This window comes from Callorhinchus milii, unplaced genomic scaffold (genome assembly GCF_018977255.1).
Source record: "Callorhinchus milii isolate IMCB2004 unplaced genomic scaffold, IMCB_Cmil_1.0 Scaffold6, whole genome shotgun sequence".
In the NCBI taxonomy this organism is placed as follows: domain Eukaryota; kingdom Metazoa; phylum Chordata; class Chondrichthyes; order Chimaeriformes; family Callorhinchidae; genus Callorhinchus; species Callorhinchus milii.
This window is the reverse complement of record NW_024704747.1, coordinates 8,774,384-8,799,988: the sequence shown is the minus strand read 5'-3', so window position 1 is coordinate 8,799,988 and position 25,605 is coordinate 8,774,384. Positions and strand designations below refer to the sequence as shown.

General features: G+C 39.6%; 1 protein-coding gene across 1 annotated transcript in view; it reads right to left on the bottom strand.

Moving 5' to 3' along the window:
- The window catches only part of nckap5l (NCK-associated protein 5-like), a 291,964-nt gene extending 270,665 nt beyond the window's left edge, over positions 1-21,299 (bottom strand). Inside the window, exons 1-2 of the mRNA XM_007896185.2 lie at positions 21,238-21,299; positions 20,802-20,931 (exon numbers count right to left, since the gene is read on the bottom strand). The gene's annotated coding sequence lies outside the window, so the exon portion shown is untranslated. The remainder of the gene's footprint in view (positions 1-20,801; positions 20,932-21,237) is intronic.
- Between the last annotated feature and the right edge of the window lie 4,306 nt (positions 21,300-25,605).

Sequence of the window (25,605 nt, the reverse complement as noted above, 5' to 3'; positions counted from 1 at the left end):
CTGTCAATCACAAAGGAGATTCTAAGCACAGTATAATTCATTTTGCTAACAATGCAAACTCGTGTGAAATGAGTTGCAATGCTGCAATTAACAGTTACAACAGCAGCAAATTACATTTGTATAGCGCCTTTCACGTCGGGAGGACTTCCAAAATTGCTGGACTGTCAGAGATTTGGATCTTAGCAGTGGGTTGGTTTCAGAGTGGGTAGAGGGCAGGGAGGGTAGGAGCGTGGCCGAAAGCTCGGTCGAACAGAAGGGTCTTGAGATGTGCCTTGAAGGAGGCAAGGGAGGGAGCTCGGTGAAGGGAATGTAGGATGGAGTTCCAAAGGGTGGAGGCAGGGAGGTTGAAGGCCCGACCGCTGATGGTGAGGCAGGCTGGGCGGGGGATGTGGAGCAGGCTGCTGAGCAGCGGGAACAGATAGATTGATATGGGGTTAGCAGGTCACTGTGTAGGAAGGATTAAGGCCATGGAGGGCCTTGAAGGTGAGGAAGAGGATTTTGAACTCTATCCTCTGGATGGGAAGCCAGTGGAGCCGGGCGAGCATGGGGGTGACAGGGCCAATTGAGTCTGGTGTGGGAGAGGACACAAGCTACAAAATGACAACACTCATTTGCAAATATGGGAATGAACATTCAGAGCACTGGTCAAGATACAAATGTGGACTTGTTTATCACTTTACTGTGTGTTCTCTATTTTAAAAGGACTACAGTTCTATTTAAATTATAACTAATTTTCTCCCCTTCATAGAACTATTCATGCTGGACTTCAGTTCAATAAGTGGAGGTTACCTTATGGTAAATTTGCTTAAATGGATATTTTTCATGTTCCAAGTATAAGCAGCAAGTATTGGCAGAATATTAAACTGGGAATAATCTTGGGCAGTACTTTTCTTTCCTTTAAATCTTTGCCTAAATCAGGCATAAAAATGCTATATTCTGTCTGAATTTTTGATCCAGGTGATCTCACCTGAAGGCATTCATACAGAACAATACATTACCAGATTTGATGAAATATGCAGTGCTTTAAGCAGTCAATAAAATGCCAATGCATGAGCGACAAAGACACAAATGCTTTAGTTTGCAGAGTGTTCCAGGAGCTGCAGTGATGAGTCTTCTTTCCCTTCCCCCGCCCTAATATCAACTCCCCATTCAAGGAAACAAACAAAATCTGACACGGTTTGAAAATGACAGCATGCTCATTTGTTACATGTAAAGGTAACTTTACACCACTGAACCAAACTGATCCAATGAAAGAACATCATACCAGTGCAAAGTCCAATTTCTGTCTGGCAGCTCGGTACAGCTGGGAGAAAATTGTTGCTCTGGGGCCTGGAAATGTTGTGTCAATTCCTGATTTTTCTGGGTAAATCGTAAAGGTTGAGAATTATTATGTTGTATGTGAAACAAATTGTACACAGCTAAGTACAAATCAGAAAGCAAGAGGTAGAAGTTCTCACTTTGAACTACAAGCAGAACAACCAATCATTCACTATTTACACTTCAATTGTTTCCATGAGTCGGGACAAATTTGGGCTTGTATCGCAAATGTGAACAAGAGTCTGTACTTTGTTCGCTCCTAGTGTTTTACGACTCTGGCTCCTCTATTTTGTTGGCTATGCTTTAAGTCATTAATGCCAGAGCTCTGTGATAGCAGGTCAAAAAGGAAAAGGTAGGGAACCATTGTGCAAGAAACACTCAGCAGAACTTATAAAAAGGAAACTGAAACAAATTAAAATGAAAGTAATACTTAATATAAAATGAGCATAAAAGTCAAAAGTTTACATGAAAGTGAAAGAATGTAGCTAAAATAGCACACAAACACATTCAATGGCAACTTTAGCTTATTGGTCAAGCAGAGAAAGTAGCCTTTGCCATTGATTTGATCCAAAAGCAAAACAAGGCAACTTTTTCTTTCTATCTTTGAGTCTAGCAGTCTGCCACTTGGAAGTCAATCTTGGACTCTAAACAGCTGGCGTTGGCAGCAGAGCCAAACAGAAGCAAAAGGGCAGCTTGCGCACATTCATAACCTGTAGTTATGCCAACTCACCTATCATGATGTGATACAACCATAATATCCACACAAATACATATGCCAACAAGAGTCTACTCATGTCCCTTATAGTAAGTAGAGTGAGAAAATCCTAGCCGATTTTTTACCCTTCCTAACTAGGGGAGCACTGAAGTCAATTGAAGCACTTCGGCTGCTTTCCCCAGTTATGATCAAATGTGGATTCAAACCCACGACTTTCTGGGCTGTGTGGGTTTGTTTTACCCACTTGGTTATGAGATTGAAAAGCTCATACACACGTGAGAATTTTACGGTTATGTGCAACCAGGTAAAAGGCTAGACAAGAGGTTTGATGACAAATAGACTCAAAAGCTGCCAGACAGTCCAATGGCATGTTAGCTCATCCACAACACTTAAAGGGTTAATTATTTCAACAACAACAATTTACATTTTACAATTTGCATTCGACTTCAAGATCCTCACTCTCGTGTTCAAATCCCTTCACTCTCTGGCACCTCCCTACCTCTTCGACCTCCTCACTCCCCAATCCACCGCCTGGCGCCTCCGCTTGACTGACACCGGCCTCCTGCTCGTCCCTCGCACCATCGGAGGTCATGCTTTCAGCCACTGCATCCTAAAACTCTGGAACACTCTCCCTCAATCCCTCCGCCTTGCCCCCTGTCTCCTCTTTCAAGTCCCGCCTGAAGACTTTCCTATTCAACTGTGCTTACGGCCACCTCCCCCTTCCCCCCGGCTCAGAGTCAGGCTCCGCCACTGTTAAGCGCTCTGAGACCCTACCCTGTGTGGAGGGTGCTATATAAGTGCAAGTTGTTGCTGTTGTTGTACATTTGTATCATGCCTTTCACATCAGGAAAACTTCTCAAAATGCTTCACACAGTTGCCTGGGAGCAAGAATTTGATGAAGGGGTTATTCCTTCCATCAATTCTTACTGTGCAAATCTTCTACTTTTCCAGGTGTTATCTCACATTGTTTCATTGTTCTTCATTATGAATAACTATATTTTTAACGTTGCTCAAACTGCAATTGAATTGCAAACATTTTATTCCAAAATATGCCCCTTAAATGCAATTTAGTTCAATCTTAAATTCTTCTTGATACAAGGAAAAGAGTATATAGAAATCTTGAAAACAATTACCTGTGGATTATTCCATAAAAAGGCTCCACCAAACCATTCCTAAGAAAAACTTAAACAAAAGCAATAGAGAGAGCCAACTTCTTGCAGGTAAATAACTGCTGTTGGCAAATATACAAGTCTTATCACTGAAAAATCCTTTCATCAACCACCAAAATATAAATACACTTAATCCCACAACAAAGAGTTTAGCTTTGACAGCACACACCAAGCCAGAAGCAATGTAGACCTCATGTTTATACATTTCTGTATTCTGGATTTGCAGAATATATTAAAGACTTACCTCCATATGGTGAAAGAAAACATCCCAAAGATTGCATTAACTATTTATTTGCATAAAAATAATTTCTCAGGAAGATTGTACAGTTCACCAATGCTGCAGCAAACCTCACCTGTCTGCAAACAAAAGATTAGGTTGAGGTGCCTTTTAGACAGATGTGGCCTGTTTTTCACCCTGCAGCAGAGAACTGAGACTGTACACTAACTGGTATTTCCCCCCACACTGCACTACTGATTATTCATAACTTTTACATTCTTCAGTAAGTCACACAGAAAAGAATCAACTGCCATGGCTCAAGGACATCAAAAGGCAGCCCCTTAACCCACATTCCCGATAGCGTTACTTGAACATAATAGAACTAAGGGATTATATTGTGCTCAACAACTTTTATTTATTGAAGTGTTTGTAATCCAAACACATTTTAGCATTGCTCATCGAAGCAGATAAAGCTTTAAAGGAGCAGCAGGTTTTCATTTTAAAATTCAGTGCCTCCACTTATGGTTCCTCACCAATTTCCAAGTGGGGAATTTTTAACCCATTTTTGAAATTGTTACTTTCAATGAACAGAACAAGCTTATTTGCAGATCTCCTTTAACTGGTTTCATGAAATACTTCCTCCTTTACCCATCCCCCAGCAACCTAATACACCATGAAGAATACATGCAGTTATTAGGTTTCACCTGTAAATATCTCTCTTCCACCAATAACCGGACTAAATACACCATTTGTGAAACCAAAACACACTTTATGTGCTGTCTACTGTAGAGCCATTACTCACACGTCAGCAAAATTGTAGGGTCTAAAAGTATTTACAGCTCCTGCTCAGCTCAAATGTGCTGAAGAGGGAACAATAAAACAAAACCACCCAAATAAGTAAAATTGTTGTGCATTTATCTCTCTTAGTCCAAAGAAAAATTACACAACAGTACCATAGGAAAATTACACAATGGTATGCATACGTTTTTTTCAATTGATTGTGCCTCTATTGATGCTAATTTGAATGGAATACTTGTACACTTAATAGCTTGATTTAAAAAATTTGAAAATCATCTGCATGTCATCACTTTTAACCTCTTCCAAACATTTATAAGAAATTATGGTACTGCACATAATTTAAAGCAGATGACAAAGTATTACAAGACCCCATCAATCTCTTGAAATTATTTTTTATTTTAGATGGATCTGAAAATGAACCATAGACTGCAACTAAAGACTAAAGTGCTAGAGAATTTGCAATTCAAAATTAATTTTGCTTCCTTATGCAAAAAGAAAACTCAGGTAAAATCCAGCGCACTACAAGCCGGTTCCATTTCCGTGACATTGTTTGGTCTGAGGACAAATTGAGAAAATAAATTGCACCCCAAGGAAAGTTGGAATTCCGTCAAATGCTCTCATTATTGATTTGCTCACATTTTGACTTTGCCCTTTTTCCATATTATATTTCCTGTTCCTCTCAAGGTGGATTTCACTACTCCCTAGTCAAATAGTTAGGTTGATGACCTGCTCTTAAGCTATTCAGTTGGCAGACACCCTTTACAGGGGACAGCCAGCTATACACAACAGCTGGCAGGTCACATAGGTGCCAGATGAAAATATTCTTTGAGCGGTTGGTCCCCTTTAAGATAGATGCAGACTCCATGCCAGGTTCACAAGCAGTTGTCTCCTCCCTCCTCGCTGCACAGACTCCAAGGTCCATCGGAGTCTGCCCAGTGAGGAGGGTGGGGCCGGCCATCTTTAAGGCTGACATAGAGCCTGCGTGGTGAGGAGGAGGAAGGGAAAAGCAGACTAAATCTATAACTCACCTCCCCTTAAAGAGGGTTAGCCCCCACCAGCCCTAACCATCCGCTGCCCATGGCAGCCCAGTGTATGGTACCTGCTCTTCTGACTCCTCCCAGTAATATATATCATCTATAGCCCAGGAATGGAGGATTTTATATACAGTATTTTATTATTTTGGTGGTGAATACTTTTGCAAGATGGGTTTGGATGAATAAGGACTTTAAGCCCATTTGATCTTATCCTTCCAGAATACCCATCTCACTGCCTTTCTCATTGCCGCGTGAAATGGCTTCATAAATGAGACCATTATCCTGGCCTCTCCAATCCTTTCCAGCAATCTGTTCAACTTGCTGACCATCCTCCATGTAAATAAATACTTTCTGGTGTCCGTCCTAAAATTGCCCACCGAAACCATGATTCTGTGCCCTTATCCTGCTCCATATTTAATTTTAGAGGTTTACCTTCACTGCCTCTTGTATATCTCTAAAGGCTCCATTTCAGACTTTCCTTTTCAGAACAGCAAGTGCCTCTCTGCCTCCCTCATCTAGATCTTTCTTCCACACTAAGAGATGTTGACAGAAACCAGGGGCAATAAATACCTCTTGCTGCCAAGTTAGAATTTTCAGCTTTCACATTGGAATAAAACTGCACTAAAGGGGTTGGTGGTTGGGAATCAGCCTACCTGCTGCCTTAACAACAACAACAACAAAGTACATTTGTAAAGCGCCTTTCACGTCAGGAGGACGTCCCATTGCTTAAAAAAACTAGTTAGCCTGTGCCTTTCAAAATACAGTCCTGAGTCCTCAACCTCTAGACATGTGAAGAAAATAACCTCTGGAGACAGCTGGTGAATTTGTTGCATGACTGGTAACAGCCCTATATGGTAAATGTACAAACAGAGGACAGAAATTATAGGTTTAAGTAAAATAAGCCACCTGGTGGTGCTGACTGCACAGTTAAGGTGGATGCAACACAATCCCTCACTTGTATTACTTCTGTTTTAAGCGCTCCGAGATGCTGCCCACGTGAAGAGCGCTATATAAATGCAAGTTGTTATTGTTTATGCAGTGGCGGAATTTTCTTCAATGCCTATAATTTAACATGTTTGATTCAGCTTTTAGCCATGTACCCTAAAATGTACCAGTCTGCAGGTTCCAGAAGCAGTCCTGGCACACAAAAGTGGCTTGATGGGTCCAATAATAGGTTGTGGAATGTTGCTAATGGAGGGTAGGAAGTAGTCTGCCAAGCATTGAAGGAGAAGGTAAGAAAGTAATTCCCTGTTCCTGAAACCCTCAACTTCAGAGGCCAAACTCACTGCCAATGGGTTCTGCAATATAATCAGTCGACAATATTCTGAAATTAAAATCTCCAAAAGACACAAAGAGGGAAAATGTTTGTTAGACACGAACAATATTTTGATAAAGGGAAGAATACTCTCATATAGAAAGATTGCTTCCTCCTTATCCCATCTTCTCTTTTTAGCAGATTGTGAAATAAAATAACACAGGATGTACATGACAGGTTAATCAGAACCTGACAGACAGATTATGCTGTTTTGGGTGTGACTGTCATCCTAACCAGAATGATTGAAATGGAAGAGCCGATTTGTAGAATTGAGGAAGAGGCCATACCTAAAGTTCTTGATGTACTTTATAATTCAGATGGCGATTGAACTGAATTAGAAAAGTACATCAACATTTCCCGCATTTCCAGAGTTTTTCTAGAATTTCATCTTTTTTGCTTGTCTTTTGATCTCTAAACTTGTTAGTACTGTACCGTATATGTGGAACATGGGAGGAGGTTAAACTTGTGTAGCTCATTTCTTATGTGTTGTGGGGTGCTCTAGGGAGAGGGGAAGTTGGTGAAGATGATTACTCTGAGGGAGGACAAGTTAAACATCTAAATTTATATTTTTCCCCCCTCCAACCTAATGTAACTATTAGTGCCTTGGCCAAATTCCCATTCCTTGTTTGAGCCTGGTTTCTCCTGGTGACCCTGGCCAACAATCAAACAGACGCATTTATAATTCACTTTGTGGCTGTTTGTAGGATCTGCTGTGCACAATTTGGCTGCCAAGTTGGTTGTCAAATGCAGTCACTGCACTTGCAGCAATTACCTCAGAAGCACTTTAAGACATTTTGACATTATAGTTGCTATATTGAATGATTATAATTATTATTAAACAAAATCCATTGTCCACTACAGTGGATATGGTATTACCTGGCTCAGTTGTTAGCATTCTTGCCTCCGAGTCAGAAGTTTGGGTTCAAGCCTCATGTCGGGACTTTGAACCCCCAGTCTAGACTGACAATCTGTCAATGCAGTGCTGGGAGAGTGCAGCATTGTTGGAAGTGCCATCCGTCAGATGAGACATTAAACCAAGGTGCTGTCTGCCTGTTCATTGGAACGTTAAAGATTCCATTGTATTCAAAAGGAGAAACAAGTTTATCCAGGTGTCCTGGGCAGCAATCCTGTGCGTAGATTGGCTACAAAATACACAGTCACTAAACTTTACAGTAAATCCTGACATGAAAGATGTTATGTTAAATGTAAGGATTATTATTATTATTACAATAGAATCTCAATAATATAAATGGCAACACAATCAAATTGTCTCATGTTTAATAATGTAAAGACCTCAACCTTGAATTAAATGAACCACAAATGCAGATTCTGGTTGTAGAAGGCAGAAGAATTGAACGGTCAATTTCACAGCCAGAAGTATCTTGTCACTGCTGCTTTGTTTTCTCCCGCCTTTTGGCTAGTATCCCACACTCCCCACAAGTCATTAAATAGTACATACCTGTCTGCGCCTTCAATCAAGTGCCTTTTCTCACTGTGAAGTGGACTTTTTCAAAATCTGTGCATACATCAGCACACAGTGTACGCAGCATGCTCACTCATGTGAAATTTAATGCTGCCTTTATAGTTATATTCCTGAAGTGCTTCTGTAATAGCAGATGCCACTCCCACTGCTATAGAAACCACCTCATTTATATTCTAGGGCGGTACCTACAGCAACCAGATCCTCTTTAAAACAACTCCCTACATGCAAGCTTGCACATACATAGCTGTTTAAAAATCACAAACGAGCACTATTTCATGAGGGCAAGTCCGTCTGATTAAGGAAGATGTATACGTCAAAGGGCTCCACTCTCCAGTTGACAGTTGAGCAGGAATCTCAAACCATCAGTAGATAAAAGTTGTGTCGACATCTGTCAATGACAAAATATTTGATTTATGCTGCTACCAGAGGAGGGTTTGAATCCAATTGACTTTTATTAAAATGTATTTAGTTTTACATCTGATCATGATGCGTTGTTGGAGGCAAAAACTGAATGTAAATGCACAGTGTAACTAGTTAGTCAGCTCCATTCTACAATGGTGAGAAAATGAGTCCAGCTAAAGACATGAGCAAAGAGCAGTAACAGGAAGACAGACAGCAGGCTGATTGGTGACATGTTATGTTCTCACGCTGTCATTGCTGTTGTCTCTGAAGGCCTCTCCTGCTCGAGATAATTCTCAGAGTTGGACTCTTCTACAAACAGAAGCTCGCACTTTCAAATACTTATCCTTGCCTTTCTAGCCCTGAGTTTCCACATAAATGGCTACAAATATAATCATAAATATTCCCATTTGTAGTATTATATTATTATACAAATGTCAGTGTCATGATATAAACTGCTTATATCAATATTAATCAGATGTATGTCATTTTTGAGCCAAACCATAAATCAGATTTATAAAACTAATTTAGAAGGGTAAGATTTGAAATAAAGATCAAATCATAAAAGAATATTTTCTTTACTTTGAGGTCAAATAAAGAAATGAGAAAGCATTTTGTAGAAATGCTACACAAACAGGTTAAAAAGATTACTTTAATTGCCAAATCTATTCAGGCCTCAATTTCTGCCTGACGACAACAATGTACACACAGGCTTAGCACGAAAAGATTGAATGCATTTACATATTACAACAATATGCCATGATATAGCCTTGAAAGATTTATGGTATTAAACAAGTTCAAATCTAACACAAAATGAACTGATTTAAATGGAACTGAATGTGAAATGGTTTTGGGTTTTTAAGAGCAGATTAAGTGTGAAATTATATAATTATTTTAATGAGCAATAACATAACAATCTACAGCGCAGACCAATCCCAATTCCACGTACCAGAAGCCATGGTTAAGTTTTCCCTTGTTGGAACTCAGCCTTGAAACCACATAACCACATAAACACTGTACAAGGCTAAGTCCTGCTGCAATACATCATTACAGTCAGTTTTAAATTTTACCGTAACATTCTTTAACAAATGTTTCGGAACAAATCAACTATTTCCAGATGCGAGTATAGGTCATGCTATAAATTAAATGAGCCCAGGTTCAAATATTAGGTTACATTCAGAATGTAAATTCACTAAAATGTAACTACTTTGACTGGTTTGACATTGGGAAGAGAACATTAAACTTGTATTCTCATCTTCAATTAGGTCTGATCTTCTGTAGATCTTGGAATTTCCAATAGTCCCAATAATTTTCAGAAGCGCATTCTTCACTGAACTCCCCTGGTTCACATAGTTAATCCATATGAAAAGGACCTAGGTTTGAAATGTTGGGCAAGTTTCCTTACTTCACATGCCTCTGTTTACCCGGCAGTAAGTAGGAACGCGGTTGTTAGTCGATTGGCGGAATGCTTTTCCGGGGTTTATTGAAAATAAATAAAAACAATTTGGTCACTCAAACCATGACTGTTTGTGGGACACTGCTGTGCACAATTGGCTGCCATTTTTCGCCCACAAAATAGTCAATTCACTTTACAGTATATTCTGTGAAGCGCTTTGAGACATCTCAAAGGCGTGATAAAGCGCTATATCAAATCCAAGGATTATTATTATTTTCCATCTTTGTTGCAACTGCTCATCATTTGTTTTATACTTTCAGCACCTTGGGACTCCTCCCAATGTGAAAGGCATTATATGAATGCAATTTGTTGTTGTTCTGCTCACTTTTCACTACCTTTGAAAATGGATCTATCAGGCATTAAGTACTAGATGTGAACCTCAATTTTCTTTAGCCAAATTTTAACAAAATTGAAATTGTCACAGCACCTTCTTGCCTCGAGGTCAGAGTCCCATCAATCTTCCTCGCAGTTCGCTCAGACTGAATCATCAAGTGCACAATCTTGTTGTTCTGCTTGACCCCCAGCTGTGCTTCAAACATTAAACCCAACTATTCATTGTGAATATAATTTTTTTTCATCTCTGGAAGATTGCCTGCTTATGTCCTTATGTCACCTGTGCATTGCTGACATCCTAGTTCATATCAGTAACCTTGAGGATAAATTTCCTCAAAGTTCTCCTCATTAGCTTCTCTGGTTCTGTCCATTGTTACACAGCCATGTACAATTTGCCTCACTAATCTCTCTGCACTTTCTAATAATTTGGTAGATACTCGACTGCCAGAAACGAAAGGGGTGGGGTTGGAAGCAGTCCCTCAGTTACAGACAATGAGTCACGTTTAACTTTACCAGTATTCCTAGCTTTGCATTCCGGAAATGGGTTGTTCTAATTTGTGTAATAAATAAGCAATTACACCTGATAAACACTCAGAAGTACATATGTCGGAAATAGCTTCAACATTTATGATCCAGAAAAGCAATAAACGGACTGAACCTTGGATTATGTCAATTTTATTGAGAAATTCAACACAGTCGAAATAGTGCCGCCTTTCTTTGTACTGAGCATAATCCATTTGTATCTGCTTATATTCATAGTTAAATGCAGTTCACAAAATTGATGCTAGTTTTCCCTATAATGTCACTGGACTCATTTAGGAAAGTCCTTGATCCTGTCATGGAAAGATAATAGCATTCGTATTCTCGAAGGCTGAGATTACATGAATCAAACATGTGGCTTCATCCAAATCTCTCACAATCTTGTGAAGATAAGTATATTGTTCACAGATTAGCTAAATGTTCAGTAAATGTTCCACTTGTTCAAGTCTGCTCAGTTAATAGCAATGCCAAGATGTTCTATTGCACATATGTTTGCCTTGTCCTTTCTTTTAAATGCGATCAGGACTGTCTTTCAAATACAGCATTTTTTTTAAACATGGAATTTAAACTATTCTATCATTTTATAAGGAATTCAATCCATTTCTCTATTTTATTGATCACTTTGTCGAGGGTTGATCTTAAGTTATAATAATGATGATCCTTGCGTTTGATATAGCACCTGTAATCACGGGAGGACATCTCAAAGCGCTTCACAGGATTTACAAAGTGATAGCATTCACAGGAGTGCTACCACTGCGCCAGGCTGACACATGCCTTCAAAAAGAGAAGCGAGTTTCTCCTGGTGTCCTGGCCAACAATTCCCCAAAATAAAATTGATCACTCACTGTTTGTGGGACATTGCCGTGCGCAAATTGGCTGCTGTGTTTCTACCACAGAATACACTGTACAATATATTCTGTGAAGAGCCCTCATTGACACAATTATTATTATACTTACTGTAAAATATAGTGAATGACCGTATTTGTAGACAAATCCTGCAGTCAATTTGCACACAGCAGTGTCCCACAAATAGCCATGAAGTGAATGACCAAGAAATGTTAAAATGTAAAATTTCACTCCTTTACCTTAAAACGTTTTTAAGATATCACCAAGTTTCTCATTTGTTTCTAATCATAAACAAGACATCACAAATTTGTTATAAGTTACATATGGCTGATTTCTTGCCTGGAAAAAATGTATTGCTGGTTTGCATACAGAAGTTATTAAAAATGCAATACCATTATCAGGCCATTCAGCATAAATAGGCCAATTCCTATTCATTTGTAGTGTAGGGTTTATCAAAATAAGCTTCTTGGAGCAGCTGGACTGATTATCCTCATCCAATGCTTGGTTAGCCAAGATCCTGATTTCACCAAACACAGAAAGGTTCCTGATCTGTTTCAGCTTCACAGAAGTAGAGAGAATCCCAGAAGTGGTGTGACTAATAGTCAAAATTACTTTATTGCTGTGATAGTCTTGCCAGATCAATTCTGCAATTGAAGTAAATGTACTTTATGTTCACTCTGCTTCCAGAGCTAAATATAAAACAAATATATTTTAGCATTATGTTTACTATAAAATAGGAATCTACAGTAAATCAAAATAATTATTTTTTTAGTTAAGATTAGGATTTTTTAAAAAAAGAGCATTCAGGTTGCTGCAGAAAACCCCATGCAAGAATACAGTGACATTGGACAATGTATTGTGGAATACAGAAACTGAAATTGGCTGTCAAACACACTGCAACCAAATGCCAACACAACTTAAACCAAAACATCATATGGTCTTGTACTAGTTTTGCAATAACCACAAAGTGGTGGATTGTGACTTCGGAACAGAATTTAAAAATGAACTTGAATTGTAGATTTACAGCATTAAGAAAGCCATTAAGCCCAGTATGTCTATTCTGGTGCCATCTAATGCAAAGTCTCTGCTCTTCCCTCACAAATTTTCATATTATTCCTCTCAAATGTTAATCAATTTTGCTTTGTAAATAAAACTGAATGTGCCCTAATTATCTCTCAATTTGCATATGCCTCTCTGTTCTTGGGCTGACCTTTTTCTGGGGTTTGGCACCCCAAGCGCTGGTTCCCCTCCACTACCCTCCACTAGATTTTGTTGGTCATTGTTCATGTGTGTGCCTTGGCAGTAAGTGTCAGCAGACCACTCGACTGCAGAGGGCATCATACCCAAGCCTGACCTCTCCTCACACAGTGCCACACACATGCACAACCAGTAGAAGGTTCTATAGATGGACAAGGAACAAGAGCGTACTCCGCCACGCGCATACTCACTCGCACTAAACTCCGTAACCCCATCACGACAATTCTAGCCAGGCTCCACTGGCTCCCTATCACTGAATGGATCGATTTCAAGATCCTCACACTCGTCTTCAAATTCCTTCACACCCTGATACCTCCCTCTTCGACCATGCCTATAATCATCTCCCACCTCCCCCCGGCTCGGTGTCGTGCTCCATCACAGTCAAGTGCTCTGGGACGCTATCCTGCGTGAGGGGTGCTCCATAAATGCAAGTTTCTTATGTTGGTTTTCCTCTCTTTAACCCTGGAAGGCCAGGAGCCAATTTAGCCTCTCCATGTGTCCCTTGTAGAATCCAAGAAATTCAGAGAGAACAGGATTCAAACCAGAATGCTTCTGGTGTATAAATGTCAGCGTCAGCCAGTGCTATATCTCCTAAGATAGCCAACATGTTAAGCTGACAATGCCAGTCAGAAAAAAACATTTCCACAGAAACTATGTGCACTACCTTTCTGATCCTACTTGAAGAATCTTATTCATGCATTTTAATCAGCAAGAAAAAAAACCTCTGTTAGTCGGAGTTGATTCTCTCCATGTCATATTGAAATCTTCTCAACAGAAAATTAAAATTAGATAAAGACTTGTGATTCAGAAAGGATGTAATTCTACAAAACACCTCATCTGGCTACTTATACACTGGCCTATATGAGGTTTCATTACTGCAGATAACGACACAAATGCTGACATTTACTTTTAGTATTGTTTATAAAATGTGCATACCCATTTGTTGAAAACTGTAATTGGAAAGAGCTAGCATTCATTCAACACATTACCACAGCACTGCAGAAGACACTGAATCTGTATACAACCATGAAATCATTTATTTTTCTGATAGCTTGAAAAGAATTGATTAATAATTGAAATTATATATAGAATGCTCAGTAATCCAAATACATAACTCAGCACTGCAAGGGAAAATGGCTCACGACGTGTTATCTGGAGTGGCTAATTATGCATAGGTACGCCCAGCCCACAAGGAGATGCTGTGAATGGTGCAGGCTCTCGGCAGATGTTGGGACACATGCTCAGAGACATCGCAGAGGCTTCTGGTCTATTGGAGAACCGTGCTGTGGCCTACCGCCCTATCATGTCACATGATACAATACAATATTACATTTGTACAGTGCCTTTCACATCGGAAGAACGTCCCAAGGCGCTGGGATTTGGACCCAAGCAGGGTGGTGGGGAGGGTTCGCATAAGGGAGGGTGGGTGGTAGGAGGGTGACCGAAGGATACAGAGGTACAGAGGAGCAAGGCCATGATGGGCTTTGAAGGAAAGAATGAGAATTTTGAACTCTATCCTCTGGGGGATAGATAGCGGGTCTTTACATAACAAATTAAGAATGCAAATGGAGTCAAACTAGTAATGTTGTAACATTAAGTGCTTCCAAACTAGCTCAATGAATTGTCTTTGTATTCGGAGGAATGTTACTTCATACAGTTTGGGAACCTGGGTGCTCACTTACAAAATTGGTTGTATGAAGGAAATGGATTTGATTGAAGTTTGCAATCACCTGATAATAAGCATATAATTCAGTTAGATGCTACAGTAATCTGATCAAATTTTATTTATTTCTGAGGATCGTTTAAGACATTCAGATAATTCATTCCAGCATGTTATGGTGTTTCTAAACACAATGATAGGGATCTATTTCTTCTGGAACTAGTTATCTAGTTAATTAACTTTTTTTTAAGTCCTGTAGCGCAGTGATTAGTGGGCTCGCCTGGCAAGCGAGAGGATCCGGGTTTGATTCCCACATGGGGCAAAAGCTTAGGCAAGTTTCCTTACTCCATAGATAAAAATAATTTGGTCACTCAATCCACAACTGTTTGTGGGACACTACTGTGCACAATTGGCTGTCACGTTGTACCCTCAAAATACAGTCAAAATATTTTACAGTATATTCTGTGAAGCGCTTTGAGACGTTTCAACGACATGATAAGATACTATATCAATCTTATAGGGATGCAAGGATTTTTATTATTTGTTAACATGTGACATGACCATCACAGCACAGGCATAGACATTGCTTTCATCATCTATGATAAATGTGTTTGAATGAATTAAAATATGAAGGTGACCACGTACAATTGAACTGGAGAGCAAGTANTTTTTATATGGTTGAATAATAGTGATTCATCTCTGTCCTAAATATTTGTAAGATGATTCTATTTTAGAAATCAATACTGATTACTGATTTCTAAAATAGAGCCATCAGGTTTGTTATTGATACCAGTAAGAAATAAAATTACAATAGAACAGTAATTATGATCCTATAGACTGTAACTAAGTCATTCTTAATAGATTGTGTTACTAGAATTCTAGAAGGAACAATTTTAAATAAAATACGTAAACAAAATTGTTATCTTGGTAATATTTGTTAGCTCATTTACCACAGTATAATTTGATTTATTTTGCTGGAAACTGATTCTACTTTGCATAGCTGCAATATAAAGGTTTGTGATCTTGCATATTCAAAGTCAGTGGAATTTAATCACATCTCGGTGTTTTAAGCTGGGATCATATACAAACTATCCTCATAGATCAGTTCTGCAACAGCTGATATTATAAAACACAAAATATTTTTATTAATGTGAAAATTCAAAATACAGTACAGTATTAGCTGGCTTGTTAACACAACTTAATTTAAACATCTAAAACATGTCAGCAAATTCATTCCTTTGTACTATTATTCATTGTTCCAGATGAATAGCTTTTATGTGATACACTTCAGTGATTTACAGGAAAGTGTATTATAAGATGTTACAGTTTTTTTTACAATTGTAAAATAAATTAGATGCAGTGAATCTTACGTAGCTAACATTTGTGCCCTGAATTTTCAAATGAAATTATACTTCAAGGCTGAAAATATCCCCCCAAAATGTGAGCCGTTCCTGAAAACTAATTGTTACTGTTCAATTAAAAATGTTATGAAACAACTGACCTGAAAACTGAATCAATTACAGGCATAAACCAATATGTTAGAAGAGTTCAAGCTCTTAAGCTTTTGAAACTTGAAGCTTTTGAAGCTCAGTGAAATATCTGATTGAAGGAAATTATAAAAATGGTCAGGAAATATCTCCTAGAATCTTGATCACTGATTATTTTCTTGCTTTGTTTTGTGCGATATTCATTATTTGGCATTCAAGTCAGTTTGACTTTCAGAAAGATTAAATGAAAAGGCAGGAGTGGGGGAATTGAGAGAACACAAGCAAACAAAAGCCCAAAGAAAGGCAAAATTAAAGAAAAAAATCCCAGAAACAACAACAACATTACATTTGTATAACGCCTTTCACATCGGGAGCACATCTCAAGGTGTACAGTGTACACCTATATTTTGTTTTCTGTCATCAATCTAGTGACTGATGACTGATTTTTCTCTAGCTTTCTCCATCTAAGAGGATGGATTGGAGTTTCCTCCATATAGCTGTAGGTTACATTTGAATTCCCAGATTCAAGCAGTTCCACAGGTTTCCATAGCGCACCGATTTTAGGCCTCACTTGTAATCAAGGGAATATTCTCTAACAGCTGGCACTGCATTTTCCGTTCTCAAATACTTTCTGATTGGGATCAAGCACTGAAAAGAATGCCAAGCAGCGTGGAAATATGTGGAGCCACTTGCTGCTGGTGATTTGCCTACATAACATCATGGAGTGTTCAAACACTAAACAGCGTGGGTTATGAGTCGATATCCAGATGTTTGGTTTGATTACCTCTTTCGGGCCTGGGCGATATTCACAGAACTCATCTTCTTGGGAGGTTTTGTGGTTTTCCATTTTGTCACAAAAATGAGCATCGTACAAAACGATGCAAGAAAATAATCAGTGATCGAGATTCTAGGTATTTACTAACCATTCATACAATTTTCTTCTTCAACAACAACAACAAAATTACATTTTTATAGCGCCTTTCACGTTGGGAGGATGTCCCAAGGCGCAGGACAGATAGAGTTGCGGACCCAAGCTGGGAGTTGGGGTGGGGAGGGTGGAGGGCAGAGGGGTGGAAGCAGGGAGATCGAAACCATGGTCGAAGAAGAGGGTCTTGAGGTGAGTCTTGAAGGTGGCGAGGGAGGGGGCGAGGCGGAGGGACTGCGGGATGAAGTTCCAGAGGGTGGGTGCAGAGTGGCGGAAGGGCTGCCCGCCAATAGTTGGGCGAGCAAGGCAGGGGACGTGAAACAGGCCGGAGTCCACTGAGCGGAGGGAATGAGCAGGATGGTAGGGGATGAGGAGGTCGGAGAGGAAGAGGGGAGCAAGACTATGGAGGGCTTTGAAGGTGAGGACCCGGATCTTGAACTGTATCCTCTGTGTGATGGCAAGCCAGTGGAGTTGGGCTAGGATGGGGGTGATAGGATATTCAATCGGATATTTCATTCAGCTTCATAAGTGTTAAGCTTCAAAAGTTTAAGAGCATTAACTCTTACACCATATTGTGCATGTAGTTGATTCAGTTTTCAAACCAGTTGTTTCATAAAATTTGTAATTGAACAATAACAATTGTAACATTAAACAATGAAGCAGGCACCTTCAGGAATCATTGTAACATGCTTGAAAGGGAAACAGCACCACAAGAACAGAACAAGGTGCAAAAAAACTATACACCACAATTGTAGGTGGTTGAAGATAGTTTTGTTCTTAAGTGATCTACCAACCAATGCTGACACAACTGTTCAGACTTGTATACAGCAAAACTGTATTGGTGGTTTTATGTATTTGAAACAAGGTAAGCTCGACAAATCCCCCATCATAGAACAGAACAACAAACAAAGATTAAGTTGTTTAATCACTGGACCACCCATTAATTTGTTATTACGTTCAATTCAAGATAAAGGCAAGTGACCTGTAGTCATACACCAAATACTGTAATTGAGTGTCCACTTAACCTCATTGGGACCAAGGTTAGGAACTAAAGGTTTTGGTTTGTACTGTCATTATGATATTAAAAATATGCATTATTGTCTAAGAAATGCTTCTAACTTTCATTGAGTGGCACCTAATTATCAATGCCCACATCATTCATACAACAATCCAATTTTATAATTCATGTTTAGCATTCTGATATTGTCTTGATTTTTTAAACCAAGCTAAGGGAACAATTATCTGAATTATAAAATATTTTATGTTCGTTCTGTACTATGGTGTGATCAAGAATTATGATGATGCAAGTGAAAGTTCAGCAGCAATAATCCCACAACAAAATGACATATGATGACAGGCAAAAAATACTTCTGAAATGGTAATCGATCACCATGCCATGAAATTCCCTAACATTGTCAGCTGAAATAAGAGCAAACACAGTGACATTATATAATGTAGCATGTTAAGATCTCAAGAAACCTTTGGCTAAAGTGGGTCTGATAAAGATTTCTACAGTAAAAATATTCAAATCTCAGGAAACATTAGCTGCGAAAGAAAAGATTTGACTGTCTTTGCATTTGAAAAATCTGGATACCACATTTGAGCAATTGAATTGTTTGCAATATAGTGTAGCTATTGCTAATTATGGGCTGCAATAGCTACTGTAGACACTCTGATAGTACATTCTGAAGGAGCAGCAATTTTAAATTAGAATATCCACTGTTAAGTGGAGACTCAAAAGTACACTTCATCAAATTAAGCTCTTCAAGTTCTGTATAAACTTGATTTGAAAGGCTCATTCCACACCAATATCTGAAAGTTTAATGGCCAAGTTTGCCTTGGCTTATATAATATAAACATCACCTACAAAATAAGGTCACCTACACTTTAGAGTAAAACCCTGTCAAGTGCTTTGAGATCTCCTCCAGACATGAAAGGCGCTAAATCAAATGTGAGGATTATAATTATTAGTTACATAGAGTTCCTTAGATTATTAGTTTTTCCTTTGTGAGTGGTGAATAATCTGGGTATGAAATTAAATGGAAAACAAACATAAAATGACTCATCCACAATATCAAGAGACCATCTAATGTTTTGGCCCGTTGTGCCCGAAAACATTCTGCAACAACCTCTTAATCTGAAATGTTGCCATGAAATTTATTTCTACATTCCCCCACCTGCTGAAAAGTGACAGTCTGTTACTCATGGAGCATCCATCCATACAATTGGACTCTGATCCTACTCAGAGCATCTGCTGCAGTATTCTGCAGAAATAATTGAACAGAAATAATGTAACATTTTGCAATCACAGAAACAATATGTGTATGATTTTGACACATCGAGGTTTAGAATTAAGTTATGGCTAAATGTTTGCTTGAAGACAGTTGAGCTACCCAAACTGCTCAAAGATTGTGTCAATTTATGATCAAAGATGATTTGTACTCAGCCCACACACCCTGGGACTATACTCCCATTGCGTGAGACAGTCAATCCGCAGGTAAGAGATAGATGATTGACTGCAGTCTTATTCTGCACAATACAATGTTTTCTCTCGAATAGGCCTCATTTTAGTGGATCATGATGTGTCAGCATAACAGAAAACCTGTGAAGAACCATTGTACCATAAGATTCATTTGCAAACTGCTTGCAGTGTTACATATAGTAGCAGAAAACATCATCTGTTGACAAGCCCAAAACTCACATACACTAATTGACCAGAAATCTACATCTCATGACTAGTGTTGGTAGATACTGAAGTCCTTCAAATGGCAGTAAGTGCCAGCATCAACTAAAGGCAAGGGATAGCAGACTGGAGAAAGATCTGACCAAAGAATAAGGCCTCAATTGGATATATTGATTACATTAAAAAAGAAACACACTTCAGTCATTGGCAGTGTCAGTAACTATGCAAATGAAAAGCTCCCCATAAACTAAATAACATAATAGAAAACATTCTGTAAAAATATACACTAACCAAAACACAAATTAGGTTATAAATTCACCAATTTACTTCCTGTATGCATACCATAAAAAATTGTTGCTGTGTGGCTGAAGGAAATTAATTGAGCTGAGGTTCAGAACAAGGAATTTTGACATTGTGAATATTGGGAAGGCCATCTGATCAAGATGGCTCTTATAGAGTGCCAAAATATTAAAACAACAATATTCTAAGTGGCTTTGACTTGTTTGATGTGCAAGTGTTGACTTTATGTGGAGGGTAAATAGATGCCAATAAATAGTTTGCTCTGAAATCCAAGTTTATAATTAATCGATCAGTACAAAGTGTTCTGAATTTATTGCTCTTTCAAATCAAAGTGCAATGTCAGATCAAAGTACAAACACTCCAGGTACCGATGTACAGCTGTTTAAAAGCACTCTGACTCAAAGCAGACAGGTGTGTTAACCTTATGGTGTTGAGAACTAAAAAGGGCACTTTACCAGCATCATAAGCAAACTGCTAATTTATGCAATTTTATATTATATTTGCAATAAGTACAATGAAGATAAAATTTAGTTTTTTAAAAAAAAATGATTTTGATTACTTTCAGGGTTTGGAAAAAGGGAGTAGTTTGTTTAAAAGGGAATAGTATATTTAAAAGGGAGCATGCAAATTAATATATGAATCTATCACGGTTAATCTCACTATGTAACCAGACCCACAATAAAGCAATTGCAACAATATCACACAGAGGACTCCAGCATCTCACCACCCTGTTCCACAGATAAGTAAAAGTTTATTTTTCACTTACACCAGTTGTGGCACTACTGTTTCAAAGTGCTTCTCAGGATCTGCTACAAGGAGACACATATCATTGTGCAATAGTTGTCTAAAATAATAGTAATTACTCACCACAAGCCTGCTGTACCAGCACAAGACAGTTGTCTTGTCAGTTCCTTATTTCCTTCCTGCCCGTTCTTGGCCATGGAGCATCTTGTTGGAGTTTTTCAGTCTGCTATAAATCCCATTCTGTCTTGGATCTCTAGGAAAATCAAATTACACTGTCACACAGTGTCCTTAATTCATTCATTAAACTCTCTATCCTACTTCAGATAAACACTCCTCCCATGTCACTTGCACAAAGGTTCTCTGCAGCTCAGTGATTTATTTCTGAATTTTGTAGAATGCCAGTGCCCGTGTTCAGTCGGAAACGAGAAAGGAAGTGCAACTGATATCTTGCCTAAAGATCATCTGAATGTTGATATGGTCTGCAGTTATCTTCGTATGGGCCTCTTTGTTTTTCTACCACTTTCCAAACAAAACTGGTAAATGAGTTTGTACAACCAACCAAATATCTGTAGAACAAGCTGCTCGTCACACCACTCCCACTCCTGTGAAAACCTGCAAGCCAGCATGTCATTTTCAGTAACAGTGTCAACATGTTATTTACAGCTGGCCAATTACTAAGTGTAAAGAGCAATTTCAATTGCCATGCCTTTTACTCAGAGTTTGAACTTTAACATTTAAAAGCTATTTATGGCAAGCCAATAAGTTATCAATCTTAGAATGTGATATTATGCATTGCCACATTTCTGGAAACATTATTGGCATAACTGGAACAATTAGTTGGGTGGGGAACTGATAGACATCTGAATGGCCAAAATGAAAGATCCAAATACCGTGGAGTCCTGTAGCGTAGTGATTAGAGCAATCGTTTTGCAAGCGAGAGGACCTGGGTTCAATTCCAGAGCAAGGCGAAACCTTAGGCGAGTTTCCTTACTCCACACACCTAGCAGTAAGTACGAACCCAGTTATTAGTCGATTAACGGATCACTTTTCCAGGGGTAATAATCTCTTCAAAAAATAATAATAATTTGGTCATTCAGTCCACTACTGTTTGTGGGACACTGTTGTGCACAATTGGCTGCCACATTTCACCCACAAAATATACAGTCAATTCACTTTACAGTATATTCTGTGAAGCGCTTTGAGACGTCTCAAAGATGTGATAAGGTGCTATATCAATTGCAAAGATTATTAAATACCACTGATTTCATAGGGTTTAAATTTTCAAAGCAAAACAACTCAAAACAGCTTTTAAGATAAGTTTGAAAATGTGAGTTATGAAGATGAAGAAAAGCCCTGGGTTTAACCAGGAATCTGTGTTCTAATCAACTCTGATATTCTATGAAACTTACATCCTGTCTCTGAAAGAAAAGAAAATATAGAAATAATCCATCCTTGTATTTGTATAAAAAAGTTAAGATGGATACCTGGTAAACTTTCAGCATACAAGTGGCATGCTTATAGCCACTCATGTGAACAGTCGTACAGAATAATATGTACAGCTGGAGATTGTAATTATACGTAGGTAAGATCCCCCTATCTCATTTATTAACCTCACTTGGGTTTACATTTTTCACAAAGTTTGCTTTCTTTCTCTGTCTTTCATGTTTCATCTCAGTACATGTAGTTCATTTTCTCCCTGTCATTCTCACAAGACCTTTAGCCTACCTCAAAGTAATTAACTAGCCCAATTTATAAGGTATGGATAACATATATAAGTAATTTCGAAATGTAAACTCTAAAGCATCTAATGATGATTCAAAAACAATTACTATTCATTCAGCATAGCCAATATATAGATAGTTCAAGGCCAAACTAAATTGAGAGCATATACTGCACACCTATATTTGTTCGGTGCTTAATGCGTATTTATTTTATGAAAGCGTGAAATTGCAAACAACAACTGGCATTTATATAACACCGCTCATCCAGAATAGCGTCCCAAAGCAAAGTACATGATAACCAATGAATTTTGTTTCTGCTTAATAAATTCACAAAATTAACAGGGTTTCACTGTGTTGGATTGTAAATAGATGAGTTCACTCTATGAACTGAGTTTTAGTACCAGAAAAGCTTTTCTTGAAAACCACACCTGTATCCTGAGACTAGGCTCAATGTGCAGGTTTACAGACATTGGGTAAGGACAGCAAAAGGATCAGCTGTGAATGTCCTGCATCAAACCGCCTGTCACCCACAATGGCCATTTGGTGAAAATGTCAGAAGGCAACCAGCATTCGTGGCTCAGTAGAAAATAGAAAGTCTCACTTTCAGGAGAGGAGGGAAAGGGGAATTGTTAAAAAAAGGGGAATCTTAAGTAATCTCCAACCTATGAAGTTACTGATTACTCTAATCTCACTCTGGCTGTCAAATGGCCAACGTTGGGGAAGGTAGGAGGGTCTCTTTGGGGGAGAGCTCGCTCCGAGGTGATTGGTTAGCAATGGAATGTCAACCCTTTGTGCTGGTCTGACCTCCACAGACACAGCTGACCAAAAGACTCTTGTAGCTGAACTTGGCCTAGGGCTGCAATGCAGTGGTACTCTCTAACTACCACCCCAGCTCCAATCTCTCCTTCCTCTCCAAGGTCCTGGAACGAGTTGCTGCTTCTCAGCATCGCTCCTTCCTCTCCCACTACTCCCTTCTCGAACCCCTCCAATCGGGCTTCCTTGCCGCCCACAGCATAGAACCCGCCCTGGTCAAAGTGATAAATGAAATTCTGTTCATCTGCGACCAGGGCTCCCTCTGCCACCTCATCCTCCTTGACCTCTCTGCTGCTTTCGATACCGTCAACCACTCTATCCTTATCCACCGCCTCTCCTCTCACCTCAACCTCCACAGCACTGTCCTTGATTGGTTCAGAACGTACCTCTCACACCACCTGCACTTCATCTCCTCAAACGACTTCTCCTCTGGCCCCCGGACCATCTCATGTGGCATTCCTCAGGGATCTGTCCTTGGTCCCCTCCTTTTCAACATCTATATACTCCCCCTTGGTGATATCATCCACGGACATGGGGTCAACTTCCACATGTATGCGGATGACACCCAACTCTACCTCTCTGCCTCCACCCTTGACTCCAGGATCACTTCCCACAGAAGTGCTGACAGAATGTTTGTCAAACATCAAGTCCTGGATGAGAGCTAACTTTCTTCAGCTGAACGTCAACAAGACCGAGGCTCTCCTGATTGGCTCCTGTCAGCGCCTCCTCACCTCAGGCGCTGACAGTATCACCATCTATGGTTACGCACTCCACCTTGCTAAGCCAGTCCAGAACCTTGGGGTCTTGTTCGACCCTCAACTATACTTTCTACCCCATATTCGCACCGTGACCTGCTCTGCCTTCCCCCACCTCCGCAACATCGCCCGGCTCTGACACTGTCTCACACTGCAGGCCACCAAAACCTTCATACATGCCTTCATTACATCCAGGCTCAACTATGCAAACTCATTGCTTGTCGGCCTCCCCAACTCCTCCCTCCACAGGCTGCAGATCATCCAGAACTCTGCAGCCCGTGTCCTCTCCCGCACTAGGCTCCTTGACCCTATCACCCCCATCCTTGCCAACTCCACTGGCTTCCCATCACACAGAGGATACAGTTCAAGATACTGGTCCTCACCTTCAAAGTCCTCCATGGTCTTGCTCCCCCCTACCTCTCCGACCTCCTAAACCCCTGCCACCCTTTTTGTTCCCTCCGCTCAGGGGGCTCTGGCCTGCTTCACATCCCCCGCCTTGCTCGCCCCACTATCGGCAGGCGGGCCTTCCACCACTCTGCACCCATCCTCTGGAACTTCATCCCGCAGTCCCTCCGTCTCGCCTCCTCCCTCGCCACCTTGAAGACTCACCTCAAGACCCTCCTCTTCGACCGTGCTTTTGATCTCCCTGCTTCCCCTCCTGCCTTCCCCCCTCCCCCACCCTGACGCTCAGCTCAGGTCCGAAACTCTGTCTGTCCAGCGCCTTGGACGTCCTCCCGACGTGAAAGGCGCTTTACAAATGTAATTTTGTTGTTGTTGTTGAAGATTGCAGACAGAGGGATCAAGGAGAGTAAAGTCAAGCAAGCCCAAAAACTGGACATACCATCACACTATTCCTTCCAGTGCATATTACCGGTGGGAAGAAAAAGTTAATGACTTATTCATCATCACAATATGAATCACTTCTGCCATGAAATGACTTTAGGTTAATACATTTAAACTTGCCCCACCTGCAGTTTCGCACACGAGGTATTAATCATAATTTTCTGTTGCTACAAGGCTATGAGCAATGCTGATCCAATGACCTGCAACAATTTAAAACTTTGGTGTACAGTATTTTCATTGATCTAATAATATCACAATCATTTCTTACATTTGATATAGAGCCTTATCACATCTTCTAGACATCTGAAAGCACTTCACAGAATATACTGCAAAGTGAACTGACTTTATATTTTGTGAGCAAAACACGGCAACCAATTGCGCACAGTAGTGTCCCACAAACAGTCGTGGATTGAGTGACCAATTTATTTATTTTTTCAAGGAATTATTACCCCTGGAAAAGCGATCCACCAATTGACTAACAACTGGGTTCCTTCTAACTGCTAGGTAAACAGAGGCGTGTGGAGTAACGAAACTTGCTCAATGTTTCGCCCTAGCAGGAATCAAACCCAGGTCTCTCGCTCGCAAGGCTAGTGCTCTAACCACTGAGCTATAGGACTCCATGTAGCATGAGCTTGTAAGGTAAACAACACAATGTTTTGTTGGACTGAAATATTTTGGTGACAAACCCAAAATGTGAAGATTATTATTATTTTGAATGATATCTTTAAATTAAACCTACTTTGATAAAGCTGTCATTGCTTCTCAAGGTCTAAAGCTATTTTTGGATGATAAACC